General features: G+C 42.7%; 1 protein-coding gene across 4 annotated transcripts in view; it reads right to left on the reverse strand.

Annotated features, from left to right (window-relative positions):
* The window catches only part of ITGB4 (integrin subunit beta 4), a 119,797-nt gene extending 95,783 nt beyond the window's left edge, over positions 1-24,014 (reverse strand). For 2 of the 4 annotated variants that reach the window (XM_040330363.1, XM_040330361.1), the window contains exon 1: positions 23,581-24,012. The gene's annotated coding sequence lies outside the window, so the exon portion shown is untranslated. Of the gene's footprint in view, positions 1-23,580 lie in introns of all 4 variants that reach the window. The other 2 variants (XM_040330360.1, XM_040330364.1) reach the window with 2 other exon arrangements.
* Positions 24,015-26,157: the final 2,143 nt, after the last annotated feature.

Below are 26,157 nucleotides of genomic sequence, written 5' to 3' on the forward strand. Positions count from 1 at the left end.
TCCTCGGCGTAAGCCGTTGTAGGTGGAAGTGGGCGTGAGTCATGCTAATGAGGCGTGACCCCATGCCAATGATGGGCCAAGCGCCATAGAAGTACTTTAAACGAACGGCGCATGCGCTGTCCCGTGGCCGCATCCCAGTGCGCATGCTCAGAATCACGTCGAAACAACTGCCTAATATACGTCAAATCACTGCCTACGACGTGAACGTAACCTACGCCTAGCCATATTCACGTACTACGTAAACGATGTAAAACACGACGGCTGTGTTCCAGGGTCCATACCTTTGCATGAGTTGCGCCTCCTATATGGGGAATAACTTTACGACGGACGTATGCCTTACGCAAACCGCGTATATTATGCGCTGGGCGCAACTATGTTCGTGAATCGGCGCATCTCCCTCATTTGCATATGTGCATAGAAAATCAATGGGAGCGCCCCTTGCGGCCAGCGTAAATATGCGCCCACGATACGCCGGCGTAGGAAAGTTACGTCGGTCGGATGCAGCCTATTTTCAGGCGTATCTCAGATTGTGGACATGGCGCACAGATACGACGGCGCATAGTTACACTTACGCGACGTATCTCAAGATACGTCGGCGTAAGTGCTTTGTGAATCCGGGCCATAGTGTATAGAGCCAATGTAAGTGGCTCTGTACTTATGTTCAGTGTTGATTGGTTATAGAGGGACCAATCATAGCCATCCCATGATGTAAGTAATGTGTCTTACAAGAAAGGAAGAGGAGGAAACAGGAACTAACAAATAAATAACTCATAATCCTTTCACTATGCTTTCCTACATGTCTGATCTAATTGCTGTCTCTGTATGTTAAGCAAGCCATGGATGATGCACTTTTCTTTCCTACAACCATGAATTGCAGGAGGGAAAATCACTTGATCCCCAACAGTCAGCAGTCAGTGTTGATGGGGGAATCCTTCCCAGAGCAGTATTGTGTTCTGCCGACAGAAAGCCTTCCATGGCAGCAGAGCACAACAATCACTATTAGTAGTTTTCATTTTTATTATTTTATTTATTGTTTTTTCTATTTTTTTTTATAGGAGCCCTGTTATTGGGCTTTGGTGGAATATTAGGGATTTAAACAGGCAAAATCTGTGCCACACAGGGTGATTAGGGTGTGCTCAGGCACACCTGGCACACCCTGTGCACATGCTTTTGATCTCATGCCCGCTCAAGGGTTGCATTAATGCCAATGAGACTTGCAGCATCTAATTCTGTTGGACATTGTAGGCTCTGCTCATAGGTAGCAAGTCAAATGTATTGCTATGCTCTTGTGTCTCTTGGGTTATTTAGCACAATACACTCTATTTGTCCAGGTGTTTGTGGTAGGCAAGACACAAGTTTTCGGTGTCTTTGTATACTTGGCTTCATGTTACTAATATTTTTTGGCAGGCAGAATAAAGGTATGTGCTTTAGTTGTGTATTTAGTCGTTTTTCTTAAGTTTCCATTACAAGGGTGAATAGCTGATATGATCTGTAGGAAATAGCAGATACAAAAGCTGGTGGAAATATAATCTGTGTTGCCTGCAAAAGCCAATGAGAACCTTGCTTTGATTTTCTTACCCACGGCACAACTTGATTGTGTGTTTTATGAAAAGACATTTTTCTTTCCTCACTTATGATTTCTAAACTTTCACATGCTCATTCCAATTATGAATTAACATTTAGATATTTGAGATTAAAATAAAAAAAACATTGCAAAAGGTACTTAAATAGATTCTCACAAGTAAAACTAAAACTTGAAGGGGTTAATTAGCGTTCCTTTGCTTGGCTGTCCTTGGTTACTCTTTTCTTTGTGTTTAATGTAAGCAAAGACAGGTAGGAGTAATGTGTTTCCTTTTATTTTATCTTTTTTTGCAGTATTCATGGCTTTTGGTCATCCTATAATCTGATATAATATAATCAGTAGGCCCAGTCACTTCTATGTGCTTGCAGTTTAGTGTGTATTTAAAGTAAAGTGACCAGATTTTTAAAATGAAATCCAGGGGAATGTATTATTTGTTTACTAGTAATCAGCGACTCATAGCTGGACTCTGATATTTGTGGGAACCAGTGACACTTATACAGTGATCAGTGCTAAAAATATGCACGGTCACTGTACTAATGACACTGGGAAGAAGGGGATAACATCTAGGGCAAGCAAAGGGTTAAATATGTGCCTAACAAGTGTTTTCTCACTGTGGGGGAGGTGCTTTTACTAAGGTAAGGCATAGATCCCTGTACCTGCTTTGCAGGAACACAGGATCCATTTATTCTATACTGACAGAACAGCAATCTGCCTTGTTTACATAGGCAGACCACCGTTTTGCCTATGTACATAATGATCAGCTGGTACCAGTGGACATGGAGCCTGCAGGAGCCACTGATTGGCTCCCATACCATGGGACATGGGAGCCTGACCTGCCACCAAGATATAGTAAGTGCCAGTCAGATGACAAGCAGTGGCAGCATTTGATGGGCACAGTGGCTGCAATCGATGGGCACAGTGGTGGCATTTGATGGGCACAGTGGCGGCATTTGATGGGCACAGTGGCTGCAATTGATGGGCACAGTGGCTGCATTTGATGGGCACAGTGGCTGCAATTGATGGGCACAGTGGCTGCAATTGATGGGCACAGTGGCTGCAATTGATGGCACAGTGAGTTGATGTTTTTTTTCAGAATTTTTGAGTTTGTCTGCACCCCCCCCCCCCCAAAAAACTTTTTAACACCAGCCGCCACTGGATTGTACAGGAACCTTATCCTGAACAAGCAAGGTTTACCAATTAGATTAATTGGTCAAAGTTGTCTGCATGGGTTGAGAGCGGTGTATTATTCTATCCAATGATTATTTCCCCACAGTCCACCATAAGTCATCTCTTAGGGCCTGGCAGCATGGTGGTCATATATATATGAATATCTGGTATTTTCTGTAAAAACATTTGCTTACAGGCCATCTCACTTGTCCTCTCATGTGATTTGTGAGTCATCGGTGAACTGTTCTCCATGTATTCTTCTGTCACCTTTCACAGCATTTTTTTTGCCATTGCATTCCAGGCTTGAAAAATGTATTTTCCTTTCCCCATTATCAAATGGTTTTCTTGCATGGGCATTAACAGACATTAACAGTCCTGCATTTGAATCCCTAAAGCAAAACTGATATGGAAGAAATGCCGCCTCAGACCTGCTTCTAAAATGCTAGGTGCTTGACTGTCATGCTGATCCTCTGGCTTCAATACTTTCTACAATAATAACCAGATATGCAGATCATATATAGCATTTATAGTTAGTCAGATTGAAAAAAGTCCATCTAGTTCAACCAAAAATATTAATACAATCCCATATACACAATTCTATACTCACAGTTGATCCAGAGGAAGGTGAAAAACCCCATAAAAACACGATCCAATTTTCTACAGATGGGGAAAATTCCTTCCTGATCCCCCGAGAGACAATCAGATTTTCCCTGGATCAACTTTACCTATACAGTGGAACCTCGGATTGCGAGTAACGCGGTTTCGCAATACGAGCACTGTATTTAGAAAAATCCTTACTCGGTTTGCGAGTGTTGTCCCGCAAAACGAGCAGGATTCAGGCCAAATCGGTGTGCAGTACCGCGTTTGGCCTGTGGTGGGGGGCGCTGGAGCCGAGTGGAGCCGAACGGCGCCATTCGGTAATGCTCGGAAAGACACTGAAATACTCCGTTCCTGAGCCTTTCCAAGGTCAGCCGAGGTGTCCTCGGGTCTTTCCGGCCAATACCGTGGCTGCATGCGATATTGCATGCCATTGAAGTCAATGTGGAACAAATTATTTTTGTTTCCATTGACTTCAATGGGGAAACTCGCTTTGATATGCGAGTATTTTGGATTACAAGCATTCTCCTGGAACTGACTATGCTCGTAATCCAAGGTTCAACTGTAAATGTCAGTACCCAGTTATATGTAGTTATGAAGCCTGGATCACAATATTGAAGCAAGAGCATCACCTTCACAACCAGGCAACTAGCAACTAGGGATGAGCTTCGAGTTCGAGTCGAACTCATGTTCGACACGAACATTGCCTGTACGCCGAACAGCGAACAATTTGGGGTGTTCGCGGCAAATTCGAAAAGCCGCAGAACACCCTGGAAAAGTCTATGGGAGAAATCTAAAGTGCTAATTTTAAAGGCTTATATGCAAGTTATTGTCCTAAAAAGTGTTTGGGGACCTAAATCCTGCTCCAGGGGACATGTATCAATGCACAAAAAAGTTTTAAAAAAACGTACGTTAATAATGCTTAAAGTGAAACAATAAAAGTGAAATATTCCTTTCAAATTCATACCTAGGGGGGTGTGTAAATTATGCCTGTAAAGCAGCGCTTGTTTCCCGTGCTTAGAACTGTCCCTGCAGAAAGTGTTATTTATGAAGGATAAAAAGTCATTTAAAATCACTGCTCCCGAAAAAAAAATGCAGTTTTTAAAACTTTTTTGCATTGATACATGTCCCCTGGGGCAGGACCCGTGTCCCCAAAAACTTTTTAGGACAATAACTTGCATATTAGCCTTTAAAATTAACACTTTAGATTTCAAACGTTTGAGTCCCATAGACTTTAATGGGGTTCTAAAGTTCACCCCCCCCCCCCCGTTCTGCGAACCGAACGGGGGGGGGGGGGGTGTGTTCGGCTCATCCCTACTAGCAACCAGAAGCCCAGAGCTTGGTTGGTTCAGAGGGCCCAGCTACAACATTTATGCTCATGTGGTTAATCAAAGGATAGTGCAAATGGTTAAAGCTGTGCACCAGCCTGTCACAAGTACTTGTAGGTAGTTGGTGTCTGATGGGGTCATGCCAGTACAGGCAAGTGCATATAGTGCCTACTGCAATTCTTATCAATGTCAGTCAAAGAGATGGGGGGCCAAAGCTGGCACCTTGCCTGGGGCCCCATTCTGCCGGTGATTTCAGTAGAGGTCAACAAAAGCATACTTTATAGAACTCTTATGGGAGGATTACTTTAAGGCCAACTCCTTTCACAAATAGAGTTTAGTTTTGAGTGTACACAAGGAAACTGAACCCCCCACTGGCTTCTTGTAAGATTAGAAGACTCCAACAGAGACATTTCCATGTTTTAGCCTTCCTTCCACAAATCCATAATGATGGTGTCATTCACCTAGAGCCGAATTCTGAAGATATTTATTTATCCTACACTATAGAGGATCCACAGAGCAATATTACCATCATTTGGCCTTGTAAAGTCCTCAGCAGTTGGGCGAGGTAGGAATTCTTGTGAAAATACAAAACTACTGGAGTCCATGAGAGTAGATGGCACACGACTGACCTTTCCAGCCCTTACACAAATCTAAAACATTGGGTGTAGTCAGACACACATGGTGCATACTACTCAAGACGGATATACTGTTTATATAAGACATAACACTGTCTAAACTAGTAATTCATTCATTAAAAAGATCCCCAAATGCACTTATACTTAGAGCTAACATAGGCAACTTAATCTGTCTTGATATTAGCTTCCTGTAATCTTGTACACAGAGGAAATTAAACCTAGTACACACAGGCCAAATATTGGGCAGCGTAAACCAATAGAAACAGCAGCAGGTCCAACAGAAGCCAGCCGTTTGGCAACAATGGGGCCAAATGACACCAATGACGGGCACAAATTTTTACCAATGACACCAACAATGGGCTCAACACCAATGATGGGGCGCAGTTCCTCCCAATGACACCAACAATGGGGATCAATAACACCAATGATGGGACACAGTTCCTTCCAATGACACCAACAATGGGGCCGAATAACACCAATGATGGGGCAAAATTCCTCCCGACATCAATGGTGGGGGATTGTTTACTGCCACTGATGCCGGGACATTTTGTACTCCCTATGGCCACAGTGCAGACCTCCTAAAGTCTGAAGGGCAGTAAACTGGCCCTTTGTTTAGAAAGTTTGGAGACCTCTGGCCTACACTGTGGGAATCAAAAGAAACACACAGCCCCATAGCCTAGGATGATGAGGCACTGCCCTGCTCCTCCCCCTCCTACTACCAAGCTAACAGACACTGCACTGTCCATTGTTAAAGCAGCGGTTATCTGCAGTTGTTGAAGAAGAAAAAAAATGTATTATTTATTTTTGCTTTTGTAATCCAATTTTGAGTCCAATAAACATAATCTTTTTTGATAGCATACTACCTGGGGTCACTATATACTGACTGTCTGGAAACCTTTCCCAATTTTCTTTTAAATATTTGGGTTCTTCGTTATTGTGATCCACACTCATATTTGTGCAATGACAAATGCAATACGAGTCCTCTGAGGATTCCCCTAAACTAGGGTGAGTCCCCCAACTCCTCCTTCAGCTTCAATATTGAGTTAACCCACCCTTTGCAGCTATAACAGCTTCAACTCTTCTCTTGCTTTGTGCACTGGTGCACACTCATGTTGGAACAGGAAGTGGCCAACCCACAAAGTTGAGAGCATGAAATTGTCCTAATTGTCTTGGTATGCTGACGCCTTAAGAGTTCCCTTCACACCAATGGTGCAGGTCAAAAAATATAAAGGTTTTATTGTAATAAAACCAAGGTCCCTCCCTCTAGGATGAAACGCGTAGGGCTTGGTTTTTACCTTTTCTCATATTGCCCCTTTTTATTCATTTTGTGATCACTTTTAATTTTTACCTTGGTTTTATTACAATAAAACCTTTATATTTTTTGACCTGCACCATTGGGGCTATGTTTTTCTTTCTCCCCCACATGTTGTTTGGAGTTTCCATTTCCACCCTATCCTATCCCCTAAAGGGGTCTACCATCATCCCTCCACATCTATTCGAGAGTGGACATCTTGGGATACCAGGACATCATTCCAGGACACCGTATATCCATGGCCCTCCACTGAAGATTCATTCCACCTGTTGATCCAGTCTGAGGGAGCCGAGCTGACTGTGCCCTGTGAGTGTCCATGCCTGATTGATCTGCTGTCGCTGGTAGATCCACGTCTTCTGGTAAGCGCATTTTTATCTTCATTGAATGAAAGAAGCGACAGCTTGCCTTTGAGGATCCACGTGGTCACTCTACCATCTATTTTATTTACGAGTTTTGGATGGACTTTATATTATTTTGGTCGTATTTGACTACATTAATAGTCCATATATTCACTTCATCACCACTCATGTTTTTTTGAGACTTTATCACTGTTTCAGTACAGTGCCTATTGATTTATTATTCACTAAGAGAAATCACTGCCTCTTTGTTACCACAGCGCTACATTTTTTCTTTTCATCACTGGTCTGCTGTGTTAAAGACACACAGATTAATTCACTTTGTGTTGCATGGTGAGATGCATTGCGTTTGAGTGGTCCATTTATTTGAATTGGCTGCCAAAGGCATCACAACGGACCAAAAGTAGCGCACACAGCAGAAAGGTGCACTGCAAGGCATGTTAGACTTCACTGCAATGCCGATACATTGGAAAGATGTGTTGGGGTGCCATTTAGAATGCATGGGATCACAATACACCAACGTGCATTTCTTTACATTGGCACAGTGCAATGGTGGGAATAGCCCTTTAGGTCAGATTTATATATATATGTGTGTTGCAGTGACACGGTGAAACGTGTGTTTATCCGCATGTCACAATGTTTTGAATGGCACTGAATCAAGCATTTTAGTTCACCACAACGCACAGATGTGAGCAGTGGAAAAAAAAAAAGGTGTAGGTCCATTAGAACATGTCTTGCTACAATACACATACACATGACATAACATATAGCAGCAGCATGAATCTGGCCATAACACTGCAGCAGGTGGTTAGGTCCTCCTGGGGTCCACAATCAGGTGAAATGTTATAAAGGAGGTTTTTATAGTCTACAGGAGCTTAGATCTGGAAAAACCAGAATCTAGTTCAGACCGAATGGAGGAAGGGTGAGTTTTGCTATCTTTTCTCAGCCTGTCCTTGCCAGTTAGAAGGTTGGAGCATTTCCAATATCTATGAATCAACATCCTGACTGTGTGCTGTTTAAGTTTTGTAAAGTGATGGGGTGGTGTTACCAATAGAGACTAATTTCTTCTTTGTTTCTCAAGGAACTGTGAGTAATGCTTTCATTGTTTTTCTTTATTATTTTTTCCATTTTTATTTTGCTTAAAGTGGACCTGAAAACCAAAACTAAAGATTTTCTATCTTATAGGGCAGTGGTCATCACCCCTGTCCTCAGGGCCAACAAACAGACCAGGTTTGCAAGATAACTGAAATACATCACAGGTGATATCATTTGCTGCTCAGTGATTGCAGTATTCTAGTCTGCATCTCTCAGGGGCGGATCCGGGGGGGAGGGGGCAACGGGGCAATTGCCCCCTCCAAGAATGCGGGTGAGTGGGCGGGCAGGCGTCGCTGAGGGTGATAGAGCCGGTGGGCAGCTCCGTGGCTGAGAGCGCAGGCGGCTCCGTTGGTGAGAGACAGCGGGCGGTTATTCGGGCAGACCGGGCGGCACGGTTGGTGAGTAGCTGTGCGGCTCGGTGACGGTGTGTGAGCGCGCTGCTTGCCAATCAGGGAGCTGGCGGGTGGGGTCGTCTCTCACCACCCGCCCTGGATCCCTGCAGTTCCACTCTCACTGTACAGGCGGCAGCAGAGAGATTACATCATCTCTCTGCTGCTTGACTGATAATCTGCTTCCTGACTCTGGGACACAGCAAGAGACAATTATAGCAGGCAAGTGACAATCCGCAACGTGTGGCAAGTGACAATCTGCAACTTGTGGCATGGGACGTGGCAAGTGACAATCCGCAACGTGTGGCAAGTGACAATCTGCAACGTGTGGCATGGGACGTGGCAAGTGACAATTTGCATCTAGTGGCAGGTGACGTGGCAAATGACAATCTGCATCTGGTGACATGGCAAGTGACAATATGCATCTGGTGGCAGGTGACGTGGCAAGTGACAATCTGCATCTGGTGGCAGGTGAAATGGCAAGTGACAATATGCATCTGGTGGCAGGTGAAATGGCAAGTGACAATATGCATCTGGTGGCAGGTGACGTGGCAAGTGACAATCTGCATCTGCTGGCAGGTGAAATGGCAAGTGACAATCTGCATCTGGTGGCAGGTGACGTGGCAAGTGACAATCTGCATCTGGTGGCAGGTGACGTGGCAAGTGACGTGGCAACTGACAATCTGCATCTGGTGGCAGGTGATGTGACAACTGACAATCTGCATCTGGTGGCAGGTGACGTGGCAAGTGACAATCTGCATCTGGTGGCAGGTGACGTGGCAAGTGACAATCTGCATCTGGTGGCAGGTGACGTGGCAAGTGACAATCTGCATCTGGTGGCAGGTGACGTGGCAAGTGACAATCTGCATCTGGTGGCAGGTGACGTGGCAAGTGACAATCTGCTATGTGTGGCAGGTGACGCTCAGGGCTCCCACTGATTCAGCATTATGGTGAGTTCAGGACGGCTCGCTCGGGATCCTGGCTCTCTTTTTTTAACATCCTCCAATACACGGGGATGGTAGGGAATGAGCTTGGATGCCGCCCAGAGCCGCGCATGCGCCGTGTACACCTGAAGAACAGCTGTTCCGTTTCGGAGATTTCCGTGGGCTTTGTCTGCGCCGGCGCAGTCAAGCAGGAAACCATATTGATAGGGGAACTAGCTCGACAAGACACCGGCACTGCATTGAGCACACAGGTAGAACTGGTGACTGGTTCTTTGCCTTCTGTCTGCCTTTTTTTGGCACATCTTAGATAATTTAACCATGCAGAGCAATGCAAAAGGTTTACTTTAAAGCCGAAGTTTAGGGATGTTTTTTTTTTCTTCCATAGTTACATTACATAAGCCAATATGTGCTAAACCTGTCTGATCCCTGTGGAAGCTGGAAATCACTGGTCTCCACTACTAAAGTGATCGCCGTTGGTTTCCAGGTCCCGTGCTCGGCAAGGGCCCCACACAATGCTTTGCTTTTTCTCAATAAGTGTTCTCTGGTTGGACAAGGTGGAGATCATGACATCACTGCCCCGTGTTTTCTTTGTAAAGTGCATTGAGAAGTTACCTAAAATACATACATACATACATACATACAGTGCCTCAAAAAAGTATTCATACCCCTTGACATTTTTCACATTTTATCAAGTTACAACCAAAAACAAAGATATTTTATTGGGATTTTATGCGATAGACCAACACAGAGTGGCACATAATTGTGAAGTGGAAGGAAAATTATCATTTGTTTTCAAATTTTTGTACAAATAAATATGTGAAAAGTGTGGGGTGCATTTGTATTCAGCCCCCTTTACTTTGATACCCCTAACTAAAATCTAGTGGAACCAATTGCCTTCACCTAATTAGTAAGAGTCCACCTGTGTAATTTAATCTTAGTATAAATACAGCTGTTCTGTGAAGCCCTCAGAGGTTTGTTAGAGAACCTTAGTGAACAAACAGCATCATGAAGGCCAAGGAACACACCACACAGGTCAGGGATAAAGTTGTGGAGAAGTTTAAAGCAGGGTTAGGTTATAAAAAATATCCCAAGCTTTACACATCTCACAGAGCACTGTTCAATCCATCATCTGAAAATGGAAAGAGTATGGCACAACTGCAAACCTACCAGCCACCATTCATCAGGGAAGCAGACAATAGGTCCCATGGTAACTCTGGAGGAGCTGCAGAGATCCACAGCTCAGGTGGAAGAATCTGTCCACAGGACAACTATTAGTCGTGCTCTCCACAAATCTGGCCTTTATGGAAGAGTGGCAAGAAGAAAGCCATAAAAATTCCAATTTGCAGTTTGCAAGAAGACATGTGGGGCACAAAGCAAACATGTGGAAGAAGGGGCTCTTTTTGGCCTAAAAGTAAAACGCTATGTGTGGTGGAAAACGAACACTGCACATCACTCTGAACACACCATCCCCACCGTGAAACATGGTGGTGGCAGCATCATGTTGTGGGGATGCTTTTCTTCAGCAGGGACAGGGAAGCTGGTCAGAGTTGATGGGAAGATGGATGGAGCCAAATACAGGGAAATCTTAGAAGAAAACTTGTAATGCCATGATCGGAATTTCCGTCGGGATAAACTCGACGGATTTTTCCGACTGAATTCCATTCAAGCTGTCTTGCATACACACTGTCACACCAAATTCCGACCGTCAAGTACGCGGTGACGTACAACACTACGACGAGCCAAGAAAAATTAAGTTCAATGCTTCCGAACATGCGTCGACTTGATTCTGAGCATGCCATGAGCTACAATGGAATGGTTTCGATCAAAGCATATTCATGTGTTAGAATGGCCCAGTCCAGACCTAAATCCAATTGAGAATCTGTGGCAAGACTTGAAAATTGCTGTTCACAGACGCTCTCCATCCAATCTGACAGAACTGGAAATATTTTGCAAAGAAGAATGGGCAAAAATGTCACTCTCTAGATGTGCAAAGCTGGTCGAGACATCCCCAAAAAGACTTGCAGCTGTAATTGCAATGAAAGGAGGTTCTACAAAGTATTGACTCAGGGGGGCGCTATACAAATGCACCCCACACTTTTCACATATTTATTTGTAAAGAATTTTGAAAACCATTTATCATTTTCCTTCCACTTCACAATTATGTGCCACTTTGTGTTGGTCTATCACATAAAATGCCAATAAAATACATTTACGTTTTTGGTTGTAACATGACAAAATGTGGAACATTTTAAGGGGTATGAATACTTTTTCAAGGCATTGTAGCTATGCAAAAACATGCCATTCCTATACTTCAGTTTTAATAACACAGTTTGTACATCATTCACGTGTGTAACAAAAACTGGCAGTAGCACAGTACTAAACTATTTTTTTTTGCCATCCAAAAGCAAGTTTTGTCTTTACCAGTAATGAGAAATGGTGAGGACCTCATAAAGTGGATCTATGTGTGCACAGGGCTTTGTTCTGTTCTAATTCCTTGTTTAATGTTTTTATTGAAAGGAGACAAAAGCGATTGAACACAACAAATGTATAACACACAGGAGGGTGTATACAGTACAATAAAACTACAGAACAACATTTGAAAAAGTAAGACCACGCAAAGTTTACTCTTCAAACCATGTTTGAAAAAAGTTAGAGAGGGCAGCTTACATTAGTGCCCCGCCATTATCTTGCATATGCATACAGAATAGACAGATGTAAAGGGGGGGGGGAGAGGTAGAATAACCTAATTGTGACAGCATATTTTTCAATGCAAAAGTTAAGGGAGTCAAAGGTTAAAATTCCTTTTATATAGCAAACAAAGTGGTCTATTGTAATCAACATGAGAGTCACTGTTAATTAGGGGATATAAGCTATAAGAGCTTCAACTCTTCTTGGAAGGCTGTCCACAAGGTTTCGGAGTGTGTCTATGGGAATGTTTGAGCATTCTTCCAGAAAAGCATCTGTAAGGTCAGGCAGTGATGTGGATGAGAAGGCCTGGCTCCTCTCTAATTCATCTCAAAGGTGTTCTATTGGGTTGAGGTCAGGACTCTGTGCAGGCCAGTCAAGTTCCTCCACCCCAAACTTGCTCATCCATGTCTTTATGGACCTTGCTTTGTGCACTGGTCCAAATCATTTGGTGGAGGGTGGATTATGGTGTGGGGTTGTTTTTTAGGGGTTGGACTTGGCCCCTTAGTTCCAGTGAAGAGAACTCTTAAGACGTCAGCATACCAAGACATTTTGGACAATTCCAAGCTCCCAACTTTGTGGGAATAGTTTGGGGATGGCCCCTTCTTGTTCCAAAATGACTGCACACTAGTGCACAAAGCAGGGTCCATAAAGACATGGATGAGTGAGTTTGGGGTGGAGGAACTTGACCGGCCTGACCTCAACCCGATAGAACACATTTGGGATGAATTAGAGCAGAGACTGTGAGCCAGGCCTTCTCGTCCACATCACTGCCTGAGCACACAAATGCACTTCTGGAAGAATGGTCAAACATTCCAATAGACACAACTCCTAAACCTTGTGGACAGCCTTCCCAGAAGAGTTGAAGCTGTTATAGCTGCAAAGCATGGGCCAGCTCAATATTGAACCCTACGGACTAAGACTGGGATGCCATTATAGTTCATGTGCGTGTAAAGGCAGGTGTCCCAATACTTTTGGAATATAGTGTATAGTAAGTGGGAGAAAGTCCAAGGTTTCTGTAGTTGGGTGATGAGTAAAAAAAAAAAAAGAGGATAGTCAGTATTTAAAAGCGAAGGAGGTAAAAAGAGGGGAGAAAATAAAAAAAAATAGTAGGGGGAGGAAGAGGGGTGATGAAAGAGGAGAAATAAAAGGAAGTTAGGGAGGGGGGCGTTGGAGGGAGACCCCCAGAAATCAGCCGGTGAGAAGAAGTATGGGAAGTGTGTAGGTAAGAAGGCTAAGCTTTTGCTCAGGGTAGGAGCAGAAATTCATCAAAATTGGGGGCATAATATTGTTTTACCCACGCATAGCATAGCATCTCAAACTTATGTACCTTATCTAATAGACATGTGCACGGCCGAAATTTTTTATTTTTTTCCCCATTTTAGTTTATTTTTTTTTTTAACTTTTTGGATCATTTGTTATGATCAACATTTGTTATTTTACTCGTTATTCGTTACATTAATAAATTCCAAAAAATTCTAATTCGGTACGTTCTATTCGCATAGATGCAGTATTGTTATTTTGGTAATTCTGAAAAATGTTACTTCGGTACGGTCCACCGTTATACATGCAGTATTCGTTATTTAGAAAATTCGGATAAATTCGTATTCGTTATGTTCATTAACAGGCGGACAAATTTGAAAGAAAATTCCAATACTTATAATTTATTAGTATATAACTATTATTATAGTTTTATTATTATTATAATAATAAATAATAATAAAAAAAACTATAATAATGGTTAACAATTCATTACGTTCACTAACAAGCAAATTTGAAAGGAAATTCCAACACCTATAATTTAAAAGTTTATAACTATTAACATAGTTTTTATTATTTTTATTATTAATAATAAAAATTAATAATAAACTATAATAATGGTTAATGGATTTTCGTTCTTATTTTTGGATTTTCGTTCTTTCGAATTTCCGGATTTTCGTCTTGATCTTTCCGATTTTCAAATTTTCTCTCTTTCTAATTTTTGTTCTTTTCGAAAATGTGTTTTTGGAGAAATTGTTTTTCGTTAATTCGAATGTTTCCGAAATAATATGCTGAATTTTGAAGAAAAACAAATTCGGAATTGCACATGTCTATTATCTAATATGATGGCTTCCTGTTCTGTTCTTATTTTACCAACCATGTCCACTATAGAAGTGACAGCCTTTTGCTTTGTGCAAGAAAAAAATCGACTTTTGGTGAGCGGAGGGTGCCGACAGGGACACCAGTGCCTTGAATTTCAGCCGGTTGAACCAGAATTGATTTAATTTTGCGCCAGCTTAGAGATGTATGTGGCTTAAAGTGATTACTGAATTACTGACCCTTTTCAAAATGAAAATTTAAGATGGCAGGCTTCCATTCATACCTTCATTAGTCATAACTGTACTTCCCTAAAATATTTGAAATGACGGTTTTCGAGCTCAAGGTCCGGTTCACACTGGTGCGACATGTTCTCGGACCTTGGGAGCTCATGTCGCATGATATGTAAAAAGCAACGTTTCCCTATGAGAGCCGTCTTAACTGGTCTGACTTGTGTCATGCCGACTTTGGAAAAGGTTCCTGCAGTACATTGGTCCCACTTCTGTCCGATTACAACCCATAGAATTGAGTAGAAGTCGCATCCAAGTTGGATCCTCATCTTAATTGATGTGATTTGGATCTAACATTACAGGTAGTTTGCTTCAAAGTCACGTTAAAGTCGTGCCGAAACCTTCTGTCAAAGTCACTCAACTTTCAGGTCGCGGCCGTGTCAGCGTTTTTATTAGGCACTTAAAGTAGCTCTAAACTTTATATGTGTGCTATGTACCTCTCATCCCTGCATTATGTGTGTGTGTGTTAGTGCAGGGGTCAGAAGTGCATAGCACACATAATGCAGGGGTGAGAGGTACATAGCACACATCTAAAGTTTAGAGCTACTTTAAAGGAGTTCTCCAAGCTAAAACTTTTAACCCCCGCTGTGCCCGGGCTGTAAAACTATACAAAATAAACTTTCACTTACCTGCCTACGATCCCCCGTTGTTCCGATATCACCGTCCCGTTCTCCGGTCCCGGTCTGTTCCACTTCCTGCGGGTCGGTGACTCACAGTGCGCTCAGCCTATCAGCGGCCGCAGCAATGTCCCGTCGCCGCCGCTGATAGGCTGAGCGCACTGTGAGTCACCGACCCGCAGGAAGTGGAACAGACCGGGACCGGAGAACGGGACGGCGATATCGGAACAACGTGGGAACGTAGGCAGGTAAGTGAAAGTTTATTTTGTATAGTTTTACAGCCCGGGCACAGCGGGGGTTAAAAGTTTTAGCTTGGAGAACTCCTTTAAGTGCTGGGGTCAGGAGTAAGTAATTTACAAACTCTAGGGGTCAACAGTGCATAACGCACATATTAAAGGGGTCAGGAGTAGGTCAATCACAAACTACAGGGGTTAGAAGTGCATAACACACATTGTGAATTACTTACTCCTGACCCTTGCGTAATGTGTGTTATGCACTTCTAACCCCTGTAGTTTGTGAATGACCTATTCCTGACCCCTTTAATATCTGCGTTATGCACTCCTAAATTTCTTACTCCTGACCCCTTCACTGCACTATGTGTGTTATGCACTCCTGACCCCTGCAGTTTGTGAATTACTAACTCCTGACCCCTGCACAAACTGCAGGGGTCAGGAGTGCATAACACACATAGTGCAGTGCAGGGGTCAGGAGTAAGTAATTCACAATGTGTTATATGCAGGGGCGGACTGACAACTCATGGGGCCCCTCGGGCAATAGAAGATTATGGGGCCCCCGGGCAGCTAAAATCTCAGGCTTTTCACATCAAAAGCATGCCGGTTTCAGACATATCAGGGACAGATGTAAAAAAAAAACCCACAGATTTTGACATACTGTCCCTGGTTTTATTGAGCCTGGCAACCCTGATGGGGCCCCCTAGTGGCATGGGGCCCTCGGGCAGTGCCCAAGAGCCCCAATGGTCAGTCCGCCCCTGGTTATATGCACTCCTGACCCCTGTAGTTTGTGAATTACTTACTCCTGACCCCTGCACTCTCTGCATTACATACTTCTGACTTGTACACTCTTTGCATTAAACACTAACACTGTGTGTTACAGACCCATGACTCTTGCAGTTTGTGCAATACTTACTTCTGGCCCCTGTGTTACGGACTCCTGACCACTGAACTCCATTACACACTCTTGACCCCATGCAGAGCAGGCTGCAGTTTTGTTTAACTATTACAATTTAAGCCCCTCCCACTGTTAGTGTTGCAGTTAGCATCACCCCTACTCTGCCCCCAGTCCCCAAACTTGTCTGTACCTGAACACCAGAACAAAGATGGCAACCCTAGCAGTGAAGTGTGATGTTACAACCATATATCAGATCTTCAGTTATTTTGGAAGAAACATCCGACCTTGTTTAACCAGTAAAAGCAAGAGATGCCAATTTGAGGTAAACCCGTCACAGCCCTGCACTACCTTCTGTGAGAATATCAAAATGATCAGCAGATACAGGCAGCTGAAATTCTATGCACTTTTCCTGTAAAAGTTATGGGTGGTCCCACCCATCCACTAGGGTGAGCAATAGAGAAACTTGGGAGATTGAAGGGGTGCGGCCAAACTCAACTTTGATATTTGATTTGCTTCCGTTGCCAGTACTTTCAGATCTATGTTTTTCACACAATAAACTCTGCTTGTATATTTTCCAACATGTGCTTATTCTGGAGTCCAAAGGTTTGTACCGGGTTTACTGTAGCTAATTTAAATAATGTAACTGAATGGCAATAGTTCTTGTATGAGTTCACAGTGTTTAATGATTATACAATGCACTCTCTTATCTTCACACAACGTTGTTGTATGCCCCACATACAGTAAACTACGCTTCAAAAAAAGTTTGTAAAAAATTTCAAATGGTGCCTATATGGTTAAAAAGGTACAAAGTATAAAAAAAAGGCAATAATGTGCCTCTATCGGCATGTAGACACTCTCAGTAGGCTATACCATCTCACCATTGGCAATTAGACACTCAGTAAGCAACACTGTGCCACCATAGGCATTTAAACATTCTCAGTAGGCAATACTGTGCCACCATTGGCATTTTCACACTCAGTAAGAAATACTGTGCCACCATTGGCATATAGACACTCTCAGTAGGAAATACTGTGCCACCATTGGCATATAGACACTCTCAGTTGGAAATACTGTGCCACCATTGGCATTTAGACACCCTCAATAGACAATACTACTGTATGTAACATTTGCATTTTGACACTCAGCAGGAAATACTGTGCCACCATTGGCATTTTAACACTCTCAGTAGACAATAGTGTGCCACCATTGGCATTTACACACCGGCAGAAGGCAATACTGTGCCACTATTGGCATATAGACACACTCAGTAGGAAACACTGTGCCACCATATGCATTTTGACACTCTTAGTAGACAATAATATGTAACATTTGCATTTTGACACTCTCAGTAGGAAATATGGTGCCACCATTGGCATTTAGACACTGTCAGTAGAAAATACTGTGCCACCATTGGCATATAGACACTCTCAGTAGGCAATACTCTACTGCCATTGGCATGTAGACACTCTCAGTAGATAATACTGTGCCTCCATTGGCATTTTGACACTCCCAGGCAATACAATACTGTGCCATCACTGGCATTTAGACTCTCTTAATAGGCAATACTGTTCCACCATTGGCATGTAGACACTCTCTCAGTAGAAAATACTGTGCCACCACTGGCATTTAGACACTGTTAGTAGATAATACTGTGCCTCCATTGCCATTTTGACACTCTCAGGCAATACTGTGCCAACACTGGCATTAAGACTCTCTTAATAGGCAACACTGTTCCACCATTGGCACGCAGACACTGTCAGTAGGAAATACTGTGCCACCACTGGCATTTAGACACTCTCAGTAGGCAATAATGTGCCACTGTTGGCATGTAGACACTCTCACTAGGAAATACTGTGCCACCATTGGCATGTTGACGCTCTCAGTAGACCTTGCTAGGTTAAGGCAAAAGTAATCTTATGCCACTTACACACATTAGAAATTCCGACAAGAAAACCGTGGATTTTTTTCCGACAGAATGTTAGCTCAAACTTGTGTTGCATAAACACGGTCACACAAAATTCCGACCTTCAAGAACGCGGTGACGTACAACACTTACGACGAACCGAGAAAAATGAAGTTCAATAGGCAGTGCGGCTCTTTTGGTTGATTCCGAGCATGCATGGATTTTTGTGTGTCGGAATTGCATACATTGCCATTTGGTCATGTGGCTTCTCAAAGCCTCTGGAAGACTTCTTTCTGTGATCGCAGGTCTGAACGGGTAGTAGGCAGCTGTATGATGTCCAGCATGTGTCATTAACTGCTCTGATTGATATGTGTATGGTGAAGAATCTCCACTCAGGGTCACCAACCCAATATATTTTATTAGTACTGGCCTGGGGTGATCCATCTGGTTAACCTCCTGTAATAGAAAGGATTTTAAATTGCAGAAGAATGAATAGCTCTGAGTTGACCATCTTTTGCCCTTGCACGTAGCCAAACAACTGACACCGGTGAACAGTATTAGCTGTGGGAGGTCCCCAGGCTGGCCTTACTAATCAGACACTTGGACTTGTTCTTCACTTGAAAAACCTTGCAACATCCACTTTACTAATCCTACATACTGAATACGCAGAGCATGTCCCCGGAGGGATGTTTTTTGCTGACTTGTACCTGCTCACACCCACAATCTTAACCTAGAGTATCAAGTAACAATGGGAGAGGAGTGCTAACAAAACATCCATTGTATAATTTATGTGGCCCGTCACACAACTATTTGCAGTGTCCCAACATGCTTAGGGATATATTAAAGTGACATTGTATCAGACACTTTACAGTGCTGTCAGTGGCAGTCAGCTGACTAAGGGTTAAACTGGAGAAAAGCATTGAACTTCCTACACCAGGGAGTAGGTAATGGGAGCAAACTGTTTATGTTTTGTTGCAGCCAACAGTGTGTGAAGTGCAACTTCCCAGTTACCGCCTAACATGGAAACGTATGTATTTAATTGCTTTGCTTGGAATGCAAGCACTGTGGATGGGTGACCATAGATGTGTCCTTGAGAACACTGGGAAGTGAGACAGACCAGACCTGCAAGTCAACAAACCTGCAAACCTTTTCACGATTCCGCAAAGAAAAAAAAAATGGTTCTGAAAATCAGAAGTTAAGGTTACCACACCTCTACACAACCGGTTTGCCCAAAGTGATGCTTGAATTGGTCGCATTGCTTGCTTTGTTGAACAGTGTATGGCCAACCAATGGGATTATACTTTCACAGTTACCGTCACAGTCTACTTCAATAAGATTGTGTCTAAACCACCGTAGGCATCTGCTGTCCTCTATCGAGTGGTGTATGGCCAACTGATGGGATCATATTCATAACTTCACAGTCTACTTTAATAGGATTGTGCCTACAACACTGTAGGCATCGCCTCTCCTCTATCGAGTGGTGTCTGGCCAACTGATGGGATCATATTCATAACTTCACAGTCTACTTTAATAGGATTGTGCCTACAACACTGTAGGCATCGCCTCTCCTCTATCGAGTGGTGTCTGGCCAACTGATGGGATCATATTCATAACTTCACAGTCTACTTTAATAGGATTGTGCCTACAACACTGTAGGCATCGCCTCTCCTCTATCGAGTGGTGTCTGGCCAACTGATGGGATCATATTCATAACTTCACAGTCTACTTTAATAGGATTGTGCCTACAACACTGTAGGCATCGCCTCTCCTCTATCGAGTGGTGTATGGCCAACTGATGGGATCATATTCATAACTTCAAATTCTACCTCAATAAGATTTGAAGGTAGGTATCTTCTGTAATTAAAGGACTCATCAAAGCTGTGTATGCGGTCCTCTATTGAGTGGTGTATGGCCCACCAATGGGATTTTATTTATAACTTCACAATCTACCTCAATAAAATTCTTGTAAGTAAACCCATACTACAGCAAAGAAAATGTGATCATTTATACATTGCTTTCTAAACTCGTTGTGTAATCAAAAAACAGATTGGTTCCGGAAAACAGAAACAGCGGTTACCGCAAGTCTACACAATCTGATTGCCTAAAGCAGGGGTCTCAAACTGGCAGCCCTCCAGCTGTTGCAAAACTACAATTCCCATGAGGCATTGCAAGGCTGACAGTTACAAGTATGACTCCCACAGGCAGTGGCATGATGGGACTTGTAGTTTCGCAACAGCTGGAGGGCCGCCAGTTTGAGACCCCTGGCCTAAAGTGATGCTTGAATTGGCCACATTGCTTGCTTTTATTGAGCTGTGTATGGCCAGCTGATGGGATTATACCGTTACATTCACAGTCTACCGCAATAAGATTTTAACACTGTAGGCATCTGCTGTCTTTTATTAAGCCGTGTATGTCCAACCAACAGGATTATACTCCTAACTTTACAGTCTGTGTGAATAGGATTTTACCACTTTAGGTATCTGCTGTCTTCTATTGAGCTGTGTATGTCCAACCGATGGGATTATATGGTTCCATTCAAAGTCTACCGCAACAAGATTTTAACACTGTAGGTATTTTCTGCCCTTTATCGAGCTATGTAAGGCCAACCAATGGGATTATGCTCTGAATTTAACAATCTGCCTCAATAAGATTTTAACAATGCAGGTGTCTCCAGTCTTTTAACGAGTGTTGTATGGCGGAACCATTGGATTATATTCTTAACTTCATAGTCTACCGCAATAAAACAAGACTTTAACACTGTAGGCATCTCCAGTCTTATTGAGCAGTGTATGGCCAAACCATTGGATTATATTCATAACTTCACAGTCCGCCCTAATAAGATTTTAACACTATTAGGTATCTGCTGCCTTTTATCGAGCTGTGTATGCCCAACCAATGGGATTATACTCTGAATTTAACAATCTGCCTCAATAAGGTTTTAACACTGTAAGTATCTCCAGTCTTTTAAGAAGATGTGTATGACCAAACCATTGGATTATATTCCTAACCTCTACCTCAATGGGATTTGAACACTGTAGGTATCTCTGGTCTTTTATCGATCGGTGTATGGCCAACCAATGGGATTATACTCTGAATTTCACAGTCTACCTCAAAATGTCTCTTCAAAGCATTGGCAGGTTCTTCCAAGTAAACTCATACTACAGTTATGAAAAAGGAATCATTTATCTATTCTTTTCAACATGCTGGAAAATATTTTTATGTATAAAAAAGAAAAAATGGTAACCACACCTCTGCAAGACCTGATTGTCCAAAGCAAAGTTTGAATTGATTGCATTGCATGCTTTTATTGAGCTGTGTATGTCCAACTGGTGGAATTATACTGTTACTTTCACAGTCTACTTCAATAAGGTTTTAACACTGTAGGCATCTGCTGTAATCCAAGGCGTGTTCAAAGCATTTGACGATTCTTCTAAGTAAACTCATGCTACAGCAAAGAAATGGAATCTGTTATCTAATATTTTTGAAAAAAAAATGGTAACCACACCTCTGCAAGACCTGATTGCCTGAAAGCGGTGTTTGAATTGGTCGCATTGCATGCTTATATTGAGCTGTGTATATCCAACCGATGGGATTATACTATTACTTTCACAGTCTACTTCAATAAGATTTAAACACTGTAGGTATCTGCTGTAATCCAAGGGCTCTTTCAAAGCATTTTCAGATTCTTATCTATTCCTTTTAACGTGCTGGAAATTTTTTTTGTGTATTAAAAAAAAAAAAAAAAATGATGACCACACCTCTGTATGACCTGATTGCCCAAAGAGACATCTGAATTGGTTGCATTGCTTGTGTGTATAGCCAGCCGGTGGGATTAAACTGTTACATTCACAGTCTACCTCAATATTATTTTAACACTGTAGGCAACTGCTGTCTCTTATTGAGCTGTGTGTCTGTCCAACCAATGAGATTCTACTCCTAACTTCAGTCTACCTCAATAAGATCTGAACACGGTTGGCATCTGCTGTCTCTTATTGAGCTGTGTATGTCCAACCGATTCAATTCCACTCCTAACTTCACAGTCTACCTCAATAAGATCGGAACACTGTAGGCAACTGCTGTCTCTTATTGAGCTGTGTATGTCCAACCGATGGGATTCTACTTCTAACTTCAATCTACCTCAATAAGATCTGAACATTGTTGGCAACTGCTGTCTCTTATTGAGCTGTGTATGTCCAACCGATGGGATTCTACTCCTAACTTCAGTCTACCTCAATAAGATCTGAACACTGTTGGCATCTGCTGTCTCTTATTGAGCTGTGTATGTCCAACCGATTCAATTCCACTCCTAACTTCACAGTCTACCTCAATAAGATCTGAACACTGTAGGCAACTGCTGTCTCTTATTGAGCTGTGTATGTCCAACCGATGAGATTCTACTCCTAACTTCACAGTCTACCTCAATAAGATCTGAACACTGTTGGCATCTGCTGTCTCTTATTGAGCTGTGTATGTCCAACCGATGAGATTCTACTCCTACTTTAGTCTACATCGATAAGATCTGAACACGGTAGGCATCTAAAGTCTGTTATTGAGCTGTGTATGTCCAACCAATGGGATTCTACTCTTACTTTAGTCTACATCAAGGGTCTCCAAACTGCGGCCCAAGGGCCCGGATGTGGCCCTTTGCGAGCCATTATCCGGCCATAGGGGCAGTATTGCTCCCAACGATATGAGGCACTATTCCTCCGAATGACACCAACAATGGGGCTCTATTTCTTCCACTAATAGCAATGATGGAGCACTATTCCTCCTCCTACTGCCCACCAACACTGGGGCCATGTTTATTCTCACTGATGCTCGGCCCTGGGGCATTTTCTACCCCCATTGGTCAGAATCCGGCCCCCCTGAAGTCTAAAAAACAGTAAACTGGCCCTTTGCTTGAAAAGTATGGAGACCCCTGGTCTACATCAATAAGATCTGAACACTGTAGGCATCTGCTATCTCTTATTGAGCTGTGTATGTCCAACCGATGGGAATCTACTCTTACTTTATTCTACCTCAACAAGATCTGAACACTGTATAGGCATCTGCTGTAATCCAAGGCAACTCTTCATAGCATTTGCAGATTCTCATATGCAAACCCATGCTATAGTAAAATCAGATTACCTGTAATAATTATTATATGTTTACCCCAATGCATTTCAGCATGCACTTCTTTTTTGTGCACATATCATGCACGCCCAATCTGTTGCAGTAAAACATAACATACAGAACACTAAGAAAATTATTTGATATCGAACTTAAGAAAAAACGACTGAATCGTTTCCGACCCAGAGTTGTACTTTAGCGACTAATCAGCGCAATACCTTTTTTATCGGTGCGTACACGGCTGATTTTTTTAAATCCTCTAAACAAGTTCTAGAATTCTTTAAATATAATGCATCATTTTAGTCCCCAACAGTACAGGGATCAGGAAAACGAATAAAAGGCAAAGCTTTGTGTAAGGTCCACTTACCAGATAAAAGTTTCCTTTAATTCAGCCCAAAAGAGAAAAATGGTTGTGTATAATTCCAATGTCCCGGAGCAGTTTGAGAAGTGGATGCCAATTCGTGGTTGGTCCTTTTGTAATTCTTCACGGTTGATGGTATCCTGCTAAAAAACAAGGTCCAGAGGGAAAGATTGGAGTTGCTTGTGTTGCAGGAGAGACAGGTCTTTTCTTCCCTGCCTGTGAAAAATGCAGAAGAGGGAAGAAGAAAAGAAGTTTTATGGAGTGCTGTGCGTGACTCAGACCTTGCTCTGATGTCTCTGACATTCCACAGGATTGTGAGCACACCTGGAGGGCAGGTACAAAGCTGGAACAGCCCTCTGCCTTACCATGGACTCCCCCCTCAGACTCCCTCTCACATTTTTTCCTGTGTTGGATAGAGCTGGATGTGAGACAAGTTTCAGTCCCTGAGTACTGAGGCTTGGAGTTCAGTGTTACTGAAAAAACGATTGGGGGGTGGAGGCATGGAGGGGGAGCAGGGAGAGAACAAAAGGCAAGACACTGGATTAAAGCACCCTCCCTCTGCCCGGAATACAGAATAGGAATCAGCTAGAGGGCTACACTGCACACCGCTCGACCCCACGCAACGCCTTATCACTCCTAATAGTCAAATCTTTATACCTTGGCTCAGACTTAGAAAAAAAAAATTAAATACTGTATGGCAATTATAAAGTAGAGTTGTTAAAGCATAACTAAACCCAAGATTAAAATGTTTTATATTGCAGTTTACAGTTCTTAGATATGATGTCTGCATTCGTTTTTTTTTTTTTAACCACTTGCCCACTGGGCACTTTTACCCCTTTCCTACCCAGGCCAATCTTCAGCTTTCAGTAATGAATGACAATTGAGCAGTCATGTAGCACTGTATCCATATAAAATATGTATCATTTTTTTTCACACAATTGGAACTTTCTTTTGGTGGTATTTAATCACCGCTGGGTTTGTTTGTTTTTTTGCCAAACAAATGAAAAAATACCGAAAATTAAAAAATAAATAAAAATGTCATAGTTTGTTATAAAATAAACGGGTCATTTTTCTCCTTCACTGATGTGTGCTGATGAGACAGCGCTGATGGGCACTGATAGGCTACACTGAAGGACACTGATAGGTGGCACTGATGAGACAGCACTGGTTAGCACTGATAAGATGGCACTGATCAGGAGGCACCGATAAGTGACACTGATAGGTTGCACTGATGGGCACTGATAAGTGACACTGAAGATGAAGAACTGATAGGCATTGGTAGGCGGCACTGATAAGTGACGCTGAAGATGAAGCACTGATAGGCATTGGTAGGCGGCACTGATAAGTGACACTGAAGATGAAGAACTGATAGGCATTGGTAGGCGGCACTGATAAGTGACACTGAAGATGAAGCACTGATAGGCATTGGTAGGCGGCACTGATAAGTGACACTGAAGATGAAGCACTGATAGGCATTGGTAGGTGGCACTGATAAGTGACACTGAAGATGAAGAACTGATAGGCATTGGTAGGCGGCACTGATAAGTGACACTGAAGATGAGACAATGATGGGTACTGTTGTGAAGGGGTGTGCTTCCGCGCCAAAATAAAATAATTAATACAAATTCACCAAAGTGAAAGGTAATTAACTACTTGGGTATTAAGCTGCTCCTCTGGGTCAGATTATTATGAAAATAATGTGCAATAGGATAAAAGTGTGAAAGAGGGCGCTAAGGAAATGTGGACTCACTGGTAAAGATACCCTCACACAGAAAGGGACCTCTCAGTAAGTCTAGTGAATTTGAATATACTAAAAACTCCTGTGACAAAGAAACAAAAAAACACAATATGATAGATAACTATATAAAGACAATAAGGTACTAGATACTGTGAATAAAATGCTGAAAAAATATATATATATTTCACGATCCCGTGAACGTGCACAAAATGCTGTGAAAAGAAAATATAATAAAGTGTCTCTCTTTGGCACTCTAATTATTGCAGTCCATTAGGTGTGATTTTCCCGATGAAATAAGTGATCATACGATACGAGGTGAATATTCATACAGCCATCACCAACTATTACAGCTTCACCCGATGTGTTCTGATCTGTTAAACTCTTACCAGAAGGTGTGGACCCCTTTAATTAAAAAGGATGGTCTGTTGAGCTGAACAGGTTAATGTGCCTGCACACTTGGACACCATCTATTCAGACTGCTGTGATTGGCTCAATCGTATCTCAGGAATCCAAAAAACAAAGGAGAGCTAATAGTGCATTATTGTTTATTAAAAATATATAAAAACAAAGTGGCTGAATGGCCCCTTACTTGGTGGGTGCCTGCCCGGCACTAGGATGGCATGCGCTGGATAAGACTCTGGCTCGCGAGTGCAGAGATCGTCCGCTGTGCGGGGAGTCCTTGGCAGCTGTAGCGTCTAAGTGCGGGATCAGCTGGGGAGCAGAGAAGTCAGACTGCCTCCGACATATGTTTCGTGGTCTTCCACGTCATCAGGGGGGCGGGTACTGTTAGGTGGTATTGATGAGACAGCACTGGTTAGCACTGATAAGATGACACTGTTAGGTGG

The sequence above is a fragment of the Rana temporaria genome, chromosome 12, assembly GCF_905171775.1.
Source record: "Rana temporaria chromosome 12, aRanTem1.1, whole genome shotgun sequence".
Taxonomy (NCBI): Eukaryota; Metazoa; Chordata; class Amphibia; order Anura; family Ranidae; genus Rana; species Rana temporaria.